This window comes from Molothrus aeneus, chromosome 1, assembly GCF_037042795.1.
Source record: "Molothrus aeneus isolate 106 chromosome 1, BPBGC_Maene_1.0, whole genome shotgun sequence".
NCBI lineage: Eukaryota > Metazoa > Chordata > Aves > Passeriformes > Icteridae > Molothrus > Molothrus aeneus.
The window spans coordinates 71,038,605-71,044,254 of NC_089646.1; positions in this window are offsets into that span (position 1 = coordinate 71,038,605).

The window sequence follows — 5,650 nt, forward strand, 5'->3', positions numbered from 1 at the left end:
GATGCTGCTGGCCACGCTGCCATTTCCAGCAGCAGCAAGTTCTTCTCCCCACATCTCTACAGGGCAGTGGGGAGAGGGATCTTTCAGTCTCTGCTCCTCACACCAGCTCCAGCTCCTGCCTCTCATCCTCCCCTTCTTACAGGTGGGAGATTTGAAGGCCCATTCCCAGGCATGAGATGAAGTTTATTGACCTATAACCAGACAAAAGCACAACAGTGGGGAACTTGGTGAGAGGTTTTTCTCATCAGCTAAGGAAACAGCTCTATTAGAAAAAAAAAAAGCAACAGCTTCCAAGCTTTTGATGGAAAATAGAAAAGGTGGAAGAGGAGGAGGGATTATACTCTACATAAAAGAGTGATTTGACGACATGGGCAAGAGGACAGATCAGCTGGGAGTCTTTGGGTCAAAACCAGAGGAGTCACCATCAAGGAAGTGCTTGTGGTAGGTGTTTGCTATGGAAGACCTGATGTGGAAACAGATAAAATCTTCTTCAAACAATTGAAGACTGGCAGTGGCAGCCTTGGCTGCATTGGTGAGATTATCCTAAGGAATGTGAAGAAGGTGAGTAGCAGAGTAAAACCCCAGACCTTCATAAGAGCAGAGTTCATCTTGCTCAGGGAGCTGTCAGGAGCTATCTGTGAAGTCTGCCTTGGAAGCCAAAGGTGTTCAGGAGCATTGGGAGACACTCAGACAGTATTCTCCATGCACAAGAGCAGCCCATCCACCTAAGCAGGCACAGCAAGAACCCAGCCTGGTTAAACAGTGAGATACTGAAAGAGCTCAGATGCAAAAACAAGGAACATGAAAGTGATGAAAAAAAGGAACAGGCTTCCAAAGCAGAATATAGAAATATCACTCAGGCATGCAGAGACGCAGAGGGAAAGGTTAAAGCCCAGCCCTAGCCTGAGCTGGCAAAAGATGTCAAGAATAGCAAGAAAATACAGGCTGTATTGTGTGTTAGCAAGCAGGACAAGGAACAGGTAGGTCCACTGTTGAGTGAGGTCGGCCAGTTAATTACAAATGCCAGAGGGAGAACTGAAGATTTTCTTTATGCCTTCTTTGCCTAGATCTTCATGAGGAAGGTCATGCTTCCAAGTCTCTATGGAATCAATGAGGAAGCAAGTAACAAACTGCTGACAGTGGGAAAAGGCCGAGTTAGCTAAGGTATGTGTTGGCTTCTCCCAGTTGCCTTCTTCTTCACGCCCAGAAATAGCTTCTAGGAGAGCACACTCCATAATTTTTCAAGGTACTCAAGTGAGGGTGACTCATCTGTAATTTCCCAAATCCCTTTTTTTTTCTGCTTTTGTAGATGGGTGTAATATTTGCCCTTTTCCAGTCAGCTGTGACTTCCCCCAGACTCCACGACCTGTCAAAGATTTTGCAGTGTGCCTCTGCAATGATGCTGGCAAGCCCTCCCAGCAGCTTTGGATGCATTCTGTCAAGTCTCATTGACTTGTGTATGTCCCATTTGTACAGCTGGTCTCAGACACTCCTGAGCTCCTTTGCTCTCCTTGGAAACCTTTCCAACAGTTTCCTGTGAAGCTTAAGTAGGAGCAATTTCATGTATGGCCATCTGCATATATTGTACAGAAATGTGAGACCACCAATAGAAACATGATGGAACAGACCTGCCAACTTTGATGCACGTAAAAACTGGTGCAACGCCCAGGGATTGGCCAAGTGGTAAGGCAGGCTGAGAAATTAACCAGAGGAGCTGTGGTAATCCTCAGCCAAAACAAAGAAACCATAAACCAACTAGCCAGAAGAAGAAGAAGAAATAAAAAAGCAGTGTTAAAACACATCGACTGGACACTCTGGCATCCTCACCTACCACAACAGGGTTCCTTAATGTTATGCGGTCATTGCCTTGTTCAAAAGCCAAAGAATATTGTAATAAAGCACTTTTTCACAAAGTTCATGCTTACAAATGCTCACATTTTACAACACAACAGATGTGACAGTCAGCTGGAGGGCCTGAGGGCAAGACTGGAGCAACACTCAATGCAGAGACAACACAATCATCTTGGAGGCCACAACCAACTTGGATGCCTGGCAGAAGGAAAAACCAAACAACCACACAATCAAAGAGAAAACAATGGGAAACAGGGGTATATGCTGGGGTCTGCCCAGGTGCTGCAGAAGTGAATTCTTCAGTCATGGTAGATTAATTTTACAGGAGCACTGCTGCCTAATGTGCATGTAGGTATCTGATAAAATGAGAGCACTATTAAATACCTGATCAGCACAAAGACATCTTTCAGCGGGGTTCTGTTTTATGACAGACACAGGGGTGTAATTGCTCAGATACCGTCAACATGATAAAAAGGAGGAAACCTGAATGGACAAGTAGAAATGGCATTTTAGTGGTGCTACTCCCAGGTATGCTGTAAGCCTTGCAGAGTAAATTCCAGTCTCTGTGTGAACATATAGCAAAGTACATAGATTAACAGCCACTACTGTCTACATTGATCTTCAATTCCATATTGTGTTCCATGGGAATAAGAAGGGCTGCTCCAGTGTCCTTGTTTTCCCATGGCTATATGCAGAATTACTCCTGTCCTGCTAGGTTTGAAAGTGGCTGACTTTCTAGAACACCTAGTATATTCACCAAGGATAATTCATGCGATGCCTAAAACTAAAAGACTTGTAAAAATGCATGCTGAGCAGGAGGAAACTTCAGGAATGAGTTGGAATCAGTGCCTAGTTCTCAGCAGTAAAGCATTATCACACCAGGTCTATGAGAGCTCCTATCAGGCTCAGTGCAGGTGCAGAATATGCATTGCAAAATGCACTGTGGAAGGTAAGCACTTCTTGTTAAAACAATTCAACATACAGAAAATGTTACAAAAGCCTAACTAGGAATGTGATTATGCTCACATTTTGCTCTTTTTTCTTTTTCTTTAAACAGGCAGAGGCATATAATAATGTATTTCATTTTCCCTCTTTATTCAAATAAAACCTTCACCTTTTCTCAAATAGATATTTCAGATTTTTATTATCATTAATTATGTGTATTACAATAGCAGCCAGAAGCCTCCAAATTAGTGCCCAATGCACAGGTCCCTGTTGTACAAACAGATGCTAAAAACCACTCCCAGCTCCAAGCTGATGCCAAATGAAGTCATGAGGATAAAGAAGTCCCTTTGGGATCCTTGTCTAAGGAGTCAGGCAGAGACCCAGGGAACATGCAGCATGCTAATGGCTGTGATACTGTTTTTTCACTTTGGAATAGACTCTGGAGGAAGAAAAAGAACTGGGTCTGTTGGTGCATCATGTTTCCCATATGGGACTCATTTCTTCATGCTTGCTGATGATCCTAGTTTCAGTCCTTGCTCAGTAGGAACCTGAAATTCTGCAAGTGAAAAATGTGTCCTCATTGAGGACACATAATAAATTCTCATTACCTCCCTTCAAACCAGGATTTTGAGCCTGCTCTCTGGTGGCATTTACAAACCAAGGGAAGAAAGAAGCTGCAGAAAAAGACAGACCTGGGTAATTTACCCAGAGATGAGGGCAAGAATTCAGTCCTGCCTGCCCTGTAAATGGGGCTGGTTGCATGTTTTCCAGCAGGACTGATGTCTTGCAGAATGCTTTCCAGAAAAAAGCAACTGAAAAAATTAAGATGAAGCGGGAAAATATTTATACCACCTTTCCTGAAGGTGATGGTGGTTCTGCTTCCTTGTCCCTATTGTACCGGTGCCAAGGGGATACAGAACTATTCCAGAAGACACTAGAAAGAGGTTGTAAAAGATCCAGCAGGAAAGACAAAAGAATCCCACAGACAAAAGAGCCTCAGTCACACACCTTCAGAGAGGCAGAGGTAGCTTTGGCCATCACTGAATGGGACACTCTACCTGTCTGTCTGAGTCTAGGCTAGGGTGATCTAGTTTTTTGAAGGCCACAGAGAGGTGGAAGTGAGACTGGCTGCTCATTTGCCCTTTTTGCCAGTCACTCAAGAGAGAGTCTTGCACATTTGTACTGAACTTTACATCCCAGATATATAAACAATGCAGAAGTATTCTCCTGAGAGGTGAAGGTGGCTAAGGTCATCGTTTTGTTTTATGCATGAGAAGCTCTTTGTGACACAGTGATCACCTCATCAGCTTTGTAGGTACTCTTTCCCCACAGAGCAGTACTACTGCAAACAGCAGCTATGCAGTGAACCCCTCAACTTTAAAACCTTCCCGGGAAGAAGCCCTCCCAAGCAGAGACCTTTTCCAAGAGGGAAGCCAAAGATACACTAGGTAAGAGACCCCTTTGCTGTCTGGCAGGAAACAGAGCACTTGCCCTCCTGAGGGCTCCAGCTGCAGATAGATGCCTGCAGCACTTACACCCGCAGGAGAACGTCAGAAAATTATCCCTTGTCAGGAAATCATTAAAAATGTTTCTTTTTCTTTTGGGAGTTCCTTGAGACTCTACTCCCTTCATCTTTCTCTCCACAGTGGCTGCTGGAGAAGGCTGCAGGATACTGGACATGAACCAAAGCCAGCCAAGTAGCCAAGATTCTCTTCTAAATACAACTACTATTATTCTTAAATGCCAAACCTTTGGTCCCATTGCTCATCAGCGGTCAGTTCGACAGAAGCTACACTCTGACTTCAGCTCACACAGGCCAAGTTCTGGAAATAGCTTCATGCTACCTAAGTAAATCTTTGCCTATTAATGAAAATAGCAAAGGGAATGACAAAATTGTTTGGGCAGGTAAAAGAACAGGTGTTTGACCCTGACCGAATTCTCCATCTTTGTAACTCCTGGAAACATCCACAGCTGGTTGTCACAGACCCTTTTTCCTTTATCTCTTTCTGCTAGCAGCTCTTTGTCTTAAATTATAGTGATGTTATTCCTGCAGCCATGTACCAGGCACACATCACTCTCATCTCTAGAGGTTTGAACTCCTCTGGAGAGGTGCAACAAGGCAGAGGTGAATCAGGGTCACTATAAATGCTCTTTGCTCAAAATTAGTCTGATATGCTTTTAAGGCTTATCAGCTGTATTTTGCATGTTATCATCCTCTTGTGGCAGCACTACACACACTTATTTATACCCACAAGTCAATAAGGGGCAGCCCAGGACTTTGGCTCTGGTGCTGATTTGGGACTGGAGTGTCTGCTTCCTTGGGGAAAGATGGAAAGGGATGATGCCACCTGCCACATCACCACAGGGAGGCAAAGGCTGCAGCAGCACCATGGCTTCCTTCTACCTCCAAGACCCAGCAAAATGGGTACAGCTTACTTGCAAAAAAGAAACCCTGAGGCACAGCTCAGGGGCCCCATGAGTCCGGTCCTTGGCCACACCGTCCCCTCTCCAGGAGCATCCTGCCCACCTGGCCAGCAGTGCTCTCCTCCTCACAGAGTCCCCAGGTCGATGGATCTCAGCTCCCTTCTGCCACTTGCCAGGGAGAGGTGGCAGGGAATGGGGGGCAGGCAGGAAGCCCATCTCCCTGTAGGGGAGAGGAGAAAGCCCTGCTGCTGCTTCTGCAGCTGGGGCAGCATGCCTGGCTTCACGCGCATGCCCATCCTCATTGGCCTCCACCCAGAGCACCACCACCACCACCAACATGTGCGCCATGAGGGTCCTTCCAGCTGTAAAATTTCCCAGGAGACACCAGGGGCAGCAACAGTCTCCCAGTGTGTTGTGACACCCAGGATTT